Here is a 15128-nt window from a genome sequence, read left to right on the forward strand (position 1 = left end):
CGTCACGAATGGCAAAATGGTGGTCTTGACGACGCAACGCGCGAGTGGATGGTGTTGCCGATGGATCAGTGAGCAGGTCGATCAGCGAGGCGATCCATTTATTCTTGCGCTGTTCGGTAGCGATGGTGTGAACGTCGATGGAGGAAACAGCTATGTAAGATACTGAGCAGGGGGCGTTGTCGTCAGGCAAAGGGGAGCGCGAGAGGGCGTCGGCGTCAGCATGCTCGCGTCCGTTGCGGTACAGCACGCGGATGTCTTAGTCTTGCCGGCGAAGTGCCCAGCGGGCGAGACGGCCTGAGGGATCCTTCAATGACGACAGCCAGCATAATGCATGATGGCCGGTAACGACATCATATGGGCGACTATACAAATAAGGTCGGAACTTCGTAAGGGCCCAGATGATTGCCAGGCACTCTTTTTTCCGTGACGGTGTAATTGGTCTCGGCTCTAGTAAGCGTACGGCTTGTGTATGCCACGACATATTCGGGGAACCCTGGTTTGCGCTGCGCAAGGACAGCGCCGAGGCCTACACCACTGGCGTCCATGTGTACCTCCGTTGGGGCCGTAGGCACGTAGTGGCGTAGTATGGGAGGAGACTTCGACAAACGACGGAGCTTTGCGAACGCGTCGTCACACTTCCACGACCACGAATTTAGGGGTACGTTCCCAAGGAGCTTTGTCAGCGGCGTTATGATGGTGGCAAAGTTACGTATGAAGTGTTGAAAGTATGAACACAGAATGAGAGCAACTAAACTTGCTCTCATTCACCCTCTGAGGAGGAATGGAACCCAGGCCTTCTGCTCTAGTGCTGAAAACTGTATAAAAAGAAAGCTCTATACAAGTGTTATCAAGAGCAACGGGTCGTGTTAGCACATGTATTACTGCGTGGCAGAAGCGTAGAATCGCGCAAGGCTTCCCACTATTTGAATTGCGCAATGAGTGGGTGGTTTAAAGGCCAACCCATTAGAAAGCACTCGGACATAATTAATCATCATTATCAGTAACAGTATCAACAAAGTGTGCAGCTGCGTATGGTGCGTTTTTCCTTTCGAACGCGGAGTGGCTTGTTGCCTTATTCTCAAAACTGATGTATTATGACGCAGTGGGCCTTTCGCAACTGGACTTGCACTAGGCACCCGCTGTATGGGAGTTCAGAACAGCCAATGTTACGTGCACAGACGTCCTTTTACTCGCCCACCTTGAAAGGAAGGCAGGATAGCGAATGAAAAGACGTTGGGAACGGGGCCCAAATACGCTGTCACGCTCTAGTCTCCAAGGCGAAGCTCAAGAGTCCTCGAATATTTCATTCTAGTGCGATTTAGCGCAGTGCATGTTATGCGTGCGCAGGACATTACGCGCACCTGCGCAGCTCCATACTTTCTAGATGATGTGACTGTTCTAATTGTTACAGTGCCCTGTAATAGATGGGGACTTTTAAACTACCCGTAGAATAAGACATACATCACCTGTCGAATAACCCAACCCCATTGACATATTTGGTAAAGGATTTTAATTACACTGACCGCATCCGTATAAACACTGCTAGCAGTCGACAGTCCCCGTTTTCAACACTTCTGCTTGTCAGCGCTTCTTCCATTGCTGCTGGTCCACTAGCGCATGCGATGGAAGCAACGTTCCATGCCGCGCAGGGAAGATATTTGCGGAGTTCCATCGGGTATAGCTTTTGGAGAGGGCTGTGATGATAAGGTCTCTTTTCTGTTTCACCTTGCCTGAACGGACACACCTATCTGAACTTAAATGGCCTGAATGATTTCTGTTAGCTTCTATAATTATTGAGGTGACGTCTTGTAGTGCACGATAGTGATGCCGCCTTCGTCCACATCCGTGGTTGTTCGATTCGCATCGAATTGAACTGGTGGAGTTGAAGCTGCTATCCTTTGCTCCATCATTTACAAAGTTTTCAGTAAGGCGTTGTCTCAACTGCATTCTCTGGACGGCCTTCGTATGCGTCATATTTGTTTCCTCGATGCTACTTGCCGAATCATCGTGAGTATTCTGTTCGAACTCTCGTTTCACTTGGCGAGGATTCTCTCCGTAAGTGGCGAGCAGACCGAGGAATCCTTTTAGCTAACTCGCGGAAGTATGAAGTCAGGTCAACAGACCCAAAAAACCGCTACTTCGACTCTTTGATCAGCAGGCACGTCTTGCCGGAAGAGTGCAGTTAGTGAACCCTCCCTGCAAGACGGGAGATTACACTGTCTCAGGGTCCGTGTCTGGGACAGTGTTCGCCGCATGTTATTCAGGCGTTTCGCTCGGTGTAGCATTGCCAGGGGAGCTTTCAGCTCCTTGACCCTCATACGTTGATGACTCACTTGGTTCCAACGTTTTCATTTTTTATTTTTATTACCTATTGATTCGACTGGCTTTTCTGACGAGTTCAGGTTCCGAGAATTCTTCTGTGGTTCACCAATACTCAATGTAGACAAAATTATGAGCTTCACAGGAGCCAGGGCTTCCTGCTTGTCAACTTGTCCTCAAATAATACTGTCAGCGAAAAACTGCCAGAGGGCGGCCTACAAATGCAAAAGGTAAGAAAGCCGTGCCTGTCAAATTCTGATATTCGTCACGCATCCAATAAATCTATCTGTGTAAATCAGAATTTGTAACTGGCTGCCGAACATCACTATGAAGAAAGGCGGTCCATCGCAAAGGCGAAAGCCACAAACTTTGTAAGAATGGCAAACTGGGCTTGTTGGTTTAACATATTTGAAGTTTAAGGCGCGAATAAACCAACATGTTAAACCAACAAGCCCAGTCTGCCATTCTTACATCGTATATTTCTAGTTCATCGGGCTCTCTTCTAAGTGTTTCCAATACAAGCATCACAGTAGGCGCTCCGTGTGTGTGTTCCTTATCTTCGTCCGTGTCTTATTCGCGCCTTAAGCTTCAAATATACCACAAACTTTATTCCACATATTGAGGAAAGGTCGCCCGCGACGCGTGTGTGCAATAATCAGGACGATGGTAATGTTTGGTGAAGATTTATTTTTTACCCCCTTTTCGCTGTGGTGACGACGCCTAGGAGCAAACGTTTTGTCCGTTTTTGCATGGCAAAATATAAAGGACGTAATATCTTGCAACTTTTCATAAAAACTGCAAAAAAGAAACGTATTTCTCGCATAATACTCAAGAATGTGCACTCTATATGCTAATTATGTCGCCAGCCAAAACAGCAATAAAATATCTTGTGTTGTCCAGAAGTCGAAAGTGATAATGTACTATTATTGCACACACAGCAATATGTGCCTTGCGAAAGAATTAGGGGGTTGAGAGTAGCGTGTGATGTTTTTCCTGGTCATCTCAAATTTTTTTATTCGCTGTAGTCTATCGCCTTTGACAAAGAATATGTTTTTAAATGCTGAAATATAACTACACTATCCGTAATCTGCACACATTCACATGCATATATTTCATTTTGTCACCTGGAGGTCACTTAATTATAGGTGTGTTAGGTACTTTGAACTTCTGTTTGACTTCTACGAAACGCAAGGTGCATATCGCTTCGAAGTTCACACGCAGCACCATTTCCATACAGTCATTCATAGATCGTTTTATACTATATACACCTATATCGAAGTAAATCCCGGTTGATGTCCTTGTACTTGAGTAGTCGCCTTCTGAGGTCATCTAAGTGCGCCAGCAACATCCAGCACCAGCCGAGTAATTGCTTCAGGGCTTATAACCTGCTCATTGCGATAAATTCGAAATTGGTGTCTGAAACAAAATGGGACATCGAATTGAAATCAGGAACTGCTGATGAATCCTACAGTGAATTTTGTTTTCTTTTTAACAGGCACACGTTGGGTAATTATTGCTCTTATACTGGGAATGCCCTGACATGAACGCAGAGTCAGCAAAGAAAAATGGTGGTTAGACAAACTGTAATGGAAAACTTTGCATTTTCATTTCATTTTCATAACCCTTACTGAGACGTTGCTTTCGTGAGGTCCACGTCGGCAAAGGAAGGACACACACAACGTTCTTTCTTCACCGAGACAACTTCCATGTAGCGTTATGAATTAGTATTAGTCATGTTGAAACGGCTGTAAAGGTGAGACAAATGATAGACTGCACACTACGGGTGCTTACTGAAAATTGAATATTTTATTAATGCGGGAAAACGACAGACATAATTGCTATCGCAATCTGTAAAAGACTAAAGATAACTTCAAGGCCTGCTGGTGTCATCACGTGTTAAGTTATGCAACCTCACACTCATACATCTACATTTTGCTTACACGTATGTGGGCATTTTCGGAAATAGAAAGAGCGTCAGCAATCTTTCTTATCCAGCAATGTTTCTCTTTAACATGAATTTTCATCAATTGGCTCAAGTCTCCCCTCAGCTGCTACTGTTATTATATGTATTTATATATGCGGCTGCAGCACGCAATCATGCAAGACCGTCATTTATATGTACTGACGTGAATGTGTTTTCACTAACGTAAAGAGAGCTTCTATTCCGAATATCAGTCACTTCAAGGACACATAATTTGGTTTCTTCATGAGCTTGAGAACTCATTTAATTACAATAAGCAGAGTGAACTTCATCTTATGTTCGCTAATGGTGACATCGGTGCGGATATCAGAAGGATTCTGCCACGCTTCTCAGTTTCTTTATTACAGGCGGTTGCATATGATTTACACTACATTTAGACTGATATGTCTTGACTTTACATGCTTTGCATTCTCAAACCGGCTATCACATGTCTATACCTACGTTTGTAAAGGCGCGATGGCTGTGTTTGGCAGGAGGTCATAAAATGCAAAAAAAAAAATTTTTTTTCGCAAATCAGCGGTGTTTATTTAGAACATGATCTAAATAGGCTACCATCACTTAAATCTCAGCATGCAGAAAAATTATGAAGAGTGCTCACAGATCGAAACGCGACAGCAAGACTTTCAGTGCAGGTACACATATGCGCAAATGCTGGAGGTAACAGTGTCGTGTCGCTACAAATTCAGCCACTAAGGCAACTTTGTCTCTGGCGTAATCGCTCAAGTCCACAGGGTCTATTATTGCGATAGCAATTATATGGGCGCTCTCGGGCGTTTTTGCCGTCGGCGTCACCGTCATGTGCCACCGTCATGCACATACGTGCCCTGCTTCTCAAAGCTCGCACTTTTAGCCGCAGCGACGCAGCCGAGATTCTCCCTCAACCCCACCTCTCCATTGGCCTTTTGTTCCACGAAAGAGAGCTATCGATCTCCCTCCGCTCATGAGCCACTATTGTCAGCTGCCCTGACACGCTTCCTTCCCACGTAGGACATACGACGCGCGTTGCAGCGTTGTTGACTTCGACTTTATACGGAACTGTGACAGCGATGGCGAAAAGTAACGAAGAGTGCACATGTAATCGCTGTTGAAGTAAAAGATAAATCTTTGTGAAAGCACAGCAGTGGCTTGAAGTGAGCGTAAGATTAGGCTGAAATGAACTCACGAGGTGTGCCCTGAAGTTGCAAGTACCTGGTTAGTTTGCCCGCCTCTTTTCTCGGGCTCATTCTCGTACGTTCCAAGAATCGTTAGCGACAGCCTGTGAGCGGCTTCAGAGTGTTGTCAAGCTACAGCGTATCTCGCACATTCGGCTGCCATTACATTGTCCGGACATACCAACGTCTTCAAGCAGCGGCTAGCGGCTGGCAACCAGCTCGATAACGACGTCCGTATGGTAGTGTCAGGTATGTTATTAAGGAAAGCCTTACATCTTTTATCAAACATGAAATGTGACTATCGGTGTCGGCGGCATCGGCATCAACACGAGGAATTAAAAAAAATAATCACGTCATGACGTGCACCGATGACGTCATCAGATGACGAAGTGGGCCTATCCGAAGCACTGCAAAACAACGTGAAGTGCAGAAAGGTTCCCGCACCGTCAATAGGAGACAGTGCAAAGTCACCTTTTTTGCAGAAAGCGTTCGCGGAGGGGAGTGGATATGAATACAGCTTGCTGGGGAGAACAAGACGGTCTTCAGCTTCCACTCTTCTTAGAAAAACGCACAAGGGAGCGTCTGAATTTTTTCTGTGGATACGACAGCCCTCAGAAAAGAAATTCGGCCGCTTGCTTTTTGACTAACCATTGAAAATTGTGACATGATTATAACATTATATTTATTAGATGTGGCAGTAATAAATGGTGAGAATGAACTAAAACTGTTAGAATAAGCTAATTCCAAAGATGTACCACAATGTGACTTCATACCACAGTGTAATCGGCTACATTTCGTTTCAGAGTCTCAAATCCGACGCTCAGGAAAATTACAAGATGGTAAAGGCCACTTATACGAATGACCCAGTGTGGGGCGATGAATTTACTTGTTTGAGTATTTCGGCCCTGAGGGTGAACGAAACAGAGAAGAGTATTCAGGCTTTGATTGTGCTTATGAACACTGCTGACACAATATTGTAAGTACCTCGGTATTTTTTCATATTTTCGAACTCCCGATTCTGTATTTCGCAGCAGCACGCACAAAAAGCCAAGCATGAAGCAATATATTTGCTAAAGAATTGTTAGAATCTCCTTCGAAGCAAGCTACAACAGAATGAGAAGGTCGAAAGAGCCGGACGTTATAACTTAATTGAAAGTTTACTTCTATTGGGCCGCAGTGTTACCATAAAAAAAAGTAAAAGATCGCAGCAAGACATCGAAGACACCAGCCTGTTCATCCTTTGATTTCAGCATGGTAGGTTAAACAATGGGCTACATCATATTTATAACCGTTCCCTAAATCTTGCTCCTGTCACGTCTGCTAAATGTAAAAGCTAAACACTACATGGTGCCTCGTCACGTATATTTTCTAACATTTTATACACGCTTTTCAGTGCATTGGTCATCTTATTGTAACTCTACACCCATATCCACTACTTCGGGTGCTGCATGGTCCCTGGTTCTTCCCGGATCTAACGGTCCATGGTTCGTTCCCTGGTTTCGGCACCAGTACGAATGTAGCGAAGACACGAAGAGGAAACAGAACCAGACCGACTGTCTATATCGAAGGATTAGAACAACTGAACGAGCAAACGCCCGTGGCTGTTGCGCATGCCCCACGCCCCTTCATTCTCTTTTATTTGTAACAGTGTGCTCATATGACTTAAAGCGAGGGCACCATAAGCTCGCACATTCATGTTCGGCTGAGTATCGGGATACCGTATACAAATTTGATGTATACCCTATCGCCTTGTATAATGAGGTAGGCCGTACGTCTCCCCTACGTGAAATTCAACGTCCGAAAAAGTTTGTTTGAGATAATCTTACTTAACACAACAAGGACACCCCCCCCCCCCCTATCTGCTAGAAAGAACGCTTCTGAGCAAATGGTAGCAGTTCCATATAACATGAGCATGCCTCAAATATTGTGACTTTTCTATTACATCATAAGCTGTTGTGAGCTCAGGACAACCGATTTTGGTCGCGTTGTTGTACGCCGTCGCCGCCGGTTTTCGGCGCAGCTATCGCGCACTATCAGGAACAAAAAACAGGGCTGGAGGTGGAATCAAACCCGGGCCCTCTGCCTGGCAGTCGACTATTACAGCACAAAGCCAAAGCCACTGCTTCTAGCTTTGTGTGTGTGTGTGTGTGTGTGTGTGTGTGTGTGTGTGTGTGTGTGTGTGAAAAAGACCTCACACATGCATCATGTCGGGCTAGGAATCACTTCTCAGGCGCAACATTCCCTGCCAGAAGAGTAAAATGTAATAGAATTGTCGGCGCTTATCGGGACAAAACCACAATATTATTATGAGGGACGGCGTAGGGGAGGGCTCCGGAAATTTCGACCACCTGGGGGTTCTTTAACGTACACCTAAATCGAAGAAGAGTAAAAGCACACTAGTTGTCGCACAACGTGAAGTGCGTAATAAGTGGGGAGGGGGACCTATATCTTCCCGCCTATTACAAAGTGATCAGCAATAATTCCTCATCATTATCAGCAGCAGCATCAACAAGTGTGCAGCGAAGCAAGGTAGGTTTACACACATACAGTGGGTACCTTGCTAGATCGCAGAATGATGAATTATGGCGTGGTTTGTACTTCGTTAATTAGCTAAGTGGCGTTGATTTATGGCGCATTAGGTACCCATCAACTGTACTCGCAGTCGAGTCGCCCAATGAGAATTTACAGAGCTCTATGAAGGCCGCTCATCCAGCTTACTCTGTAATTGTGCTGCGTGATCGCCGAATGAATATCGCCTTTTTACCCCTTTGATAGCCCAGAATGAGTTGGTTGCATGAATACCATCAAGAAGCAGGAATACGCAAACGATATCAAATGTAGCACCCTCGCGTGTTCATTCAATCTTCTACACAGAGGACCCGAGTGCATTCGATTTTCTGCGTTGTTCAAGATCGATTTCGCGTATGGGTATCGACTGCCTGTATGTAAGTGACAACCCACGTCGTCAAAACTATTCGCTGAAGCTCTCGACCTTCTCGTTATACAAGCGGTGGCCATACATGTTAGCAACAAGCACTGGTGATTGATATGCCTGGTGAAATAAAATTAGAAGAACGAAAGCCCTATGCGTCCTGGGTATACACAAGTTTTACCTTAGTTGGGTCTGTGTATACTTTGCGCAGTAATGAATCGTTATTGTGTGCGGTACGGTAGGGTAAATGGGTAAGCTTTATTTTGGCTTTTATCTCGACATCAGTACCGTATTTTTGTTGTACAATATTGCGTGTTCGTTAAGAGTCTATTTGACCTTCACTTCAAAAGTTACGTTTTAGCCTATGTTACTGTTAATGTACTGTGACTATAGTACAGAAACGAGCCGTGTTTAAAATTTCAGTGCATATGCCATATTTAAATATTATTATAAAAACGGCACACTCGAAAGTTTATGCCACCTAACGAACACACTGATTGCTTTCCTTACATAGAGTTGATTATACTGTGCCGTCAGAGGAGCAGTGTTTCTTGATTTCTCGTAGTTTGTGTTTGCTTCCTGCTACTTTGCATTAAATGAACTCTGCACTCCACTTCGACTAAAATTTCAGCCAAGGTTTACTTGAGAAAGTGACTGCTGTTAAAATGTATGATTACGAGAAGGAAAACGCCTTTCTGTACGAGACACAGGGTAAGTTTATCTACGCTGTCGTGCATCCCTAACTGCACTCTTTAAAGTACATTTGACTGTATATGTGCTACTTTGAACCGCCAGCAGCATTTGCATGAATAAAAATTAGCTTCAGACGAGCAAAGGTCTTAACAGAAACTTTGAAATGAACTGATGGTTGTTTCGGTTAAAAGACTTGACGGAAGGTGCTCCTTCTGAGTTGGCGTAAGCATCTACCTCAAACGCACTGCAAGAACATCGGCGTTTTTGCTGAGGTTCGGTGTGTTTACACTGGTCTGAGCGAAATTTATGGGAAACTAGTAGATAAAGTCATTCCATATTCCACTGGCACTCGGCGACTCTACACCACCATTGAAATGGTGCGCCAGCACACGTTATAAACGAGCATTGCGCGATGCCGTGTAGGTCTTAGTGCAGTTTTGTTTCTTCTCCCTCTTCATTCGAGAATATCAGACATTCTTATTACTCATTAGGAGCAATATCAAAGTGTAATATGGTAATATCGATCATGCTACACGAAGATAAATTACGAAGAAATATTTTACTGTCACTGTCAGTGATTCCCGCTGTGGTGAAGCTTTAAGAGTTTACGCGTAAACGTCAACTAAAAATGTGACAAATTTTAAAACTGTCCAAAATGTAATTATGTTCAGCCAATAAAAAGGATAGAAATATTTATGCGATCCCTTAGACTATGAAGGCGATCGCTTAGATTCGACGGCCATCTTAATTATTTATCAGCTTATTCTGCCTGGACATGCATAAGAAAACCGCTTAATCATGCTCTCCTATCAGTCACGTTTGCCGACATGTAGGATAAAAATAGTCGGACTTGTGTGGCGAATTTGCTTTCTCGCACTATTTGATCTGGCACTAGGCACAATTTCGTATTCCTGCTTCTCAAGTTAACCTCGTTTTTTTTCTCCATCGTGTTTATATATAATGATTGAGCTAAGTGAACTAATAACGATGACGATGTTATTTGAACGTGCGAATCACCAGAGTGGCGTGCCCAAGTTGCACCGCTTAATATTCGAACCTTCGTTTAAGAAAACGTTGCGGTTGCAGCAGCAAATCTGGCCGGGAAATATAATTAAAAGAACAAGTGGAGGCATCAGACTTGCGGTTAGTTATCTGGCAGAAGAGGCATTTTAGTGTAAAACAAAGTACTTGTAACTGCCATTGTCTAGTAACGCAGCAGGTATTCCTTGAGAGGGCAGATTGCAAGGCCAGCATGGTAAAATAAGTTGCACGCAGATAGTGCGTCCCAGTGCAGTGCCACTTAGGAAAGCCGCATAGAAAATCTAGAATTCAGACTGTGAATTATAGTATTATAATCAATAAAGTGCACTTGATCTAACATCATATGCAGTGTCACATGAAATTAGCATTTAGAATATCTATTCTATCGCTGCTGCAAAAATGTTTTTTTCTAGCGTGAAGAAATATATGCAAATACATGCTCTTCCTTAGTTATGCACATAACTTTAAATTTAATGTTCGCAGATGGGAAAACTTTCACAGACGTCCTTGCATTCTCTGATGACCAGTGCGATGTAGTCTACGTTCCGGGTACAGACGGAAATGAAGAGGGTAGGTAACTTCAGCGGCTTGTTTGTAGAACACAATAGTATTATGACGTAGACACCGAGTTGTCAGCTTTTACCCAGTGCATCGTACATTTTGTGAGCCTAAGATATGTACCCTCACATATGCGCTTTTTCACGTGTAATCTCGATAAACGTTTAAAATGACATGGCATGCTTAACACCTCGGGAATACATTACATTACCTTACAATACTACATTAAGGGAACTTTAAAAAATGCAACCTTGGAAGGTAAACTAACTGCCTACAGATCACTAGTTCGTGTGATACTAGATTACGCTTGAACTGTATGGGTGTCCCCATCTTACGTATTATATAAAGCAGCTAGAATCAATCCAGAAAAAAAGCTATCAGATTCATCTTCGGTCCTTATGATAGCAGTTTGTCACGTTCATCACATGCGCACATATTACCATTGCAGACTTTGGAGCATAGGCGCAAACGCGAACGCGTAATTTGCTGCACAAGATTGTCCGCACGCCATCCGGTATTCAGACACCCTTCTATTTTATACCCGCTAATGCGCGTGCCACTAGACTAACCCACAGACTAAACATTAATCCTTTCAGGACACACATTGACTATTTTAAATTTTCGCTTTTTCCGTTCGCTGTTGAAATCTGGAACAATTTGGATGGTTGACGTTTTGCATTGACTCATGAAGATTTTTTCGAGAAACTACCTAACTCTAACATGTTTTAATCTGTGTTGTATTTTCTTAGCGGTTGTTGTTTTTCTGCGTTCTTATCAGCATCTGTACTCACACGTGATGAATAATTTTATTGAACAGTTATGTAAGCATATCATATGTTTCGTATCTGTTTGTATAATTTTAGCGTTTTGTTTCTTTTGTCGTTTGTACTAAAATGTGTACCCACTCCAGCTTTGTCGCAAATTAGAGACCGCAGTACTTGTAAATAAAAATAAATTATCAGAACCCTTCAAATTCGCATTCATGCCAGTCTTCAGTAGCTATTGATGAAATGGTTTATCGCGATTGCCTTGGGCAACTCCGACAAAAGACGTATGACATAGGGTGCGCTAATTGTCTCTTTAAAAATAATAATCTTTATCCCACAGAACATGAAGAGATTTGAAGGGTGTATATGAGTACAGAGAAAGAGTGGAGATGGCCCTGGGTGAATTTCTTGGCGTGGGAGATAGGCGCAAACCCGTACGCGCAGCCTCTTTCAGCCATACGACCATGCGCCCACGGCAAGTAGCTCACTAGGTCCAGTCACGTAGGCTTCGCGCTATTGCTCTGCCCAGCTCCCTAGATGCCGCATGGTCCTAGGTTAGAGGTAACTGCACCATTCGGCGTGATTCTCTCTCCATGCTCATGAGCATGGAGACAGAATTTAGCATGGCGAATGCATTGACCATGCTAAAATATTTGTTTACAAGCAGTCAGGAAGAACAGCGAATACACAATGTTCCACAATTCATTTTGGTTTTAAATTTGCAAAAGCCAGCCTCATTCTAACTGTCCAAGTAGACTTTTGTATTCAAGGTAAAGAAGCTTTTTCTCCCTTTGTCTGGCAATAATATCTAACTTTTACTTTATTTTAGGTTACGAACTATGGGCTACCGATTACAAGAACGTTTCGGCCAGTTGTTTGGAGAAGTTTAATGAATATGCTGCAGGAATGAACGTACGCGACGTATACACCAGCGCGTGCGAAGGCACTTATTACTAACAAGGGTATATTGTTCTTTCAAAAATAAATGCTGATATTGCCATCACGTGCATAAGAGCTTCAGTGACAGTCGACATTGTCATTTGCCTTAGTCATTGCCACTGCCATTGTCATTTTTCATTTGCGCGTTCGACAGGTTAAGGTGCGCTACCGATCCCGTGGTCTCCGTTATAAACTGAGGCAGTCCACAGTGGGGCATCAGATGCACAGCGGAGGCGACGCGGATCGCGAAGTGGTCTGTGTACTTCCTGGAAACATTGATGACGACGAAGCCATCCTGTTTAAACCAAAAAAACATTCTACGGCAAACGCGCAATGAGATGGCACCACGTATATGTTAAGAACTTCACCTACCGCAGGGGTTAAAGCGACACTAAAGTCAAATATTAAGTCGACGTTGATTGTTGAAATAGCGGTCCAGAAACCACGTATGCTACTTTTATGCCAGGGAAGTGCTTATTCTGAAATAAAATCGCGTTTTAGTGGTCTGCATCGCGTTAGCGCACTTCAAATAACCCGCCTGAAAGCGGTATTTCGCACGTCACTGTTGCCGTGCCCAACGTTGCCCGCCTTTACTGCGCGGCGGCGTGCACTGGCGGCGTGCACCATTCGGGCATCCGGCAACATCACATGCATGCGGTATTTTGTCGAACTATCTGTCAGAGCGACTTTCACGAGCGTCCAAAACACACGCGGCAGTACGCGATACCGAAACTACTACTGAGACGCGACCGCGTGAGCGAAGCAGGGCGCCGGACGATGCGCAGTTTGGCGAAAACGGAACTTTTGAACCATGCGCACCGTTCTCCACGGCAACTCCAAACAGGTTCTTTATTCCATGAATCAAACAAACGAATAGGCAGCATTTTATTACGTCTCTTGATGCACGGAAGGTTCTTTTTTATTGCAGCTAGTTTGATTACTAGTGATTAACTGTATTCAGACTCTCCCACGTCATCGGGATCACTTCCAAAACGTCCCCTCGTGGTGCTCATCGTGTGATAGATTTAGCTTAGTTGCTTGGGAAGTAGGGCACTGCGGTTGATAATATTGCCGTTTTAGACGTTGTCGTACATTGAGCTTTCACTCTGACATAAATTGTTATTTGCCTTTAGCGTCCCTTTAAGTCATGATCATGTGCGTTAGTCGTCGCTACGGAGATGTGCCATTAGGCGTCGACGTGAGTGCGTCGACATCATTTTCGTTTTACCGCTGCTGTCCTGTTACAATGAACTCTACTCCAACTGTATAGTGCGTACAGGCAGTAGTATAAAAGGGGCTTCTCGTGGTTGACAGACGTCGCACGCAAATTCGAAACTCCCCAAGCCACAATTTGGGACTACCACCAGGCTTCCCGCCGGAGTGCACACGACACCACTGGAGTTATAGAGCAGCCTCCAGTCGCGCTGCAGTATGACTTGTGGGTGTGTTGCCAAAAATGCTTTGATAAGGTCTAGAAAGGTCGCTCGAGGAACCCACTGAACATGTCCCAGGCTACTGCTACAGAGTGGACATCGTATGTCCACACCCTGCTATTCACTGAGTGGACGTCACTTGTCCACACGCTCATCTTCACTGCGCTGATATCAAATTTCCACGCGATGCTAATCATTGTTTGCGCATCATTTTTCCACGCACTGATTTTCATTCAGTGGACATCATATGTCCACGCAATGCTTTTCATTAGGTATATATAATATGATCACACACGACTCTGTTAGATGGATATAATATGCCGAGATGCTGCTATATGAATGTACATAATATATGTGTAGATGTTGCTCTTCATTTTTGAGCATCAAACGTCCACGCTCTTCTCTTTAAAGAGTGGCTATCGTATACCCGCTAAATACTCTTCGTTAAGTAGATATACGTGCACATTGCCCTCTAGGTATTTCTGATCCTATCCTGGTTTCCAACTGCTCCCAGGATCGGAGGCACTGCTAGCTTTGTGCACCTCACCTGACTTTGCAGCGCAGCCGTGATCGGCCCACCTTGGACCTGGCGACGATGTCATGTGTTGGCGACACGATAATGTTATTTAAAGTCAGAATATGTGGCGATTTGTGACGTCATGGGGGCGTCATGCGGTGATGTAATCACATGATGATGCTTTTTGCATCACTTGTGTTGACACCAACGCCGCGGGACGCCGATGCCGACGGTCAAATTGCGCGTTTGTTGAACCATCTAAGACTTTGGCCTTTAACATTACTGAGCCGAAGCATCGCTCGCAGGAGCTACCACGGCCGCAGAACTCGTTTGGAATGTCGCGAGCTCTCTATGGCGCCACATGTCTGCCAAAATTGCACATTCACTGCCCGAAAAGCAGGCAGGCTATTGTCTTCCTAACTACGCGCTACATTCGGAGTTCAAGCGAACTTGCCTTAGGTGTGCTGACACCTTCGGAGATTGTGAAACAATCATTCCGAGTCGGTTATGGCCTGGTAAACAAGGCACCTCCGTCTCGTTTAATCTCAAAGACCACGCTTCAGGGCTTTGGGTTGTAGGTTTGCTTTCTCTTTCACCATAGAGTGGTTTTGTGGAGAATGGAAACGGGCGTACACAGGACAGGTTTTCCACGATATGTGAATGTCGTTATGCTCAATGGCTAAAGCGTCACTAAGTTTCTAAACTATGAATAATTATGACTACCGGATAAAATAAAGCTGCCGCCTATGTTATGCATGTTAGAATTAGGGCGAAAGACTTAGATGCCTCTCAAAAAA

General features: G+C 44.3%; 1 protein-coding gene across 1 annotated transcript in view; it reads right to left on the reverse strand.

The window, feature by feature from the left end:
* The window catches only part of LOC119402735 (female-specific histamine-binding protein 2-like), a 571419-nt gene that overhangs the window by 330861 nt on the left and 225430 nt on the right, over positions 1-15128 (reverse strand). The gene's annotated exons all lie outside the window — the stretch shown is intronic.

This window comes from Rhipicephalus sanguineus, chromosome 8, assembly GCF_013339695.2.
Source record: "Rhipicephalus sanguineus isolate Rsan-2018 chromosome 8, BIME_Rsan_1.4, whole genome shotgun sequence".
NCBI lineage: Eukaryota > Metazoa > Arthropoda > Arachnida > Ixodida > Ixodidae > Rhipicephalus > Rhipicephalus sanguineus.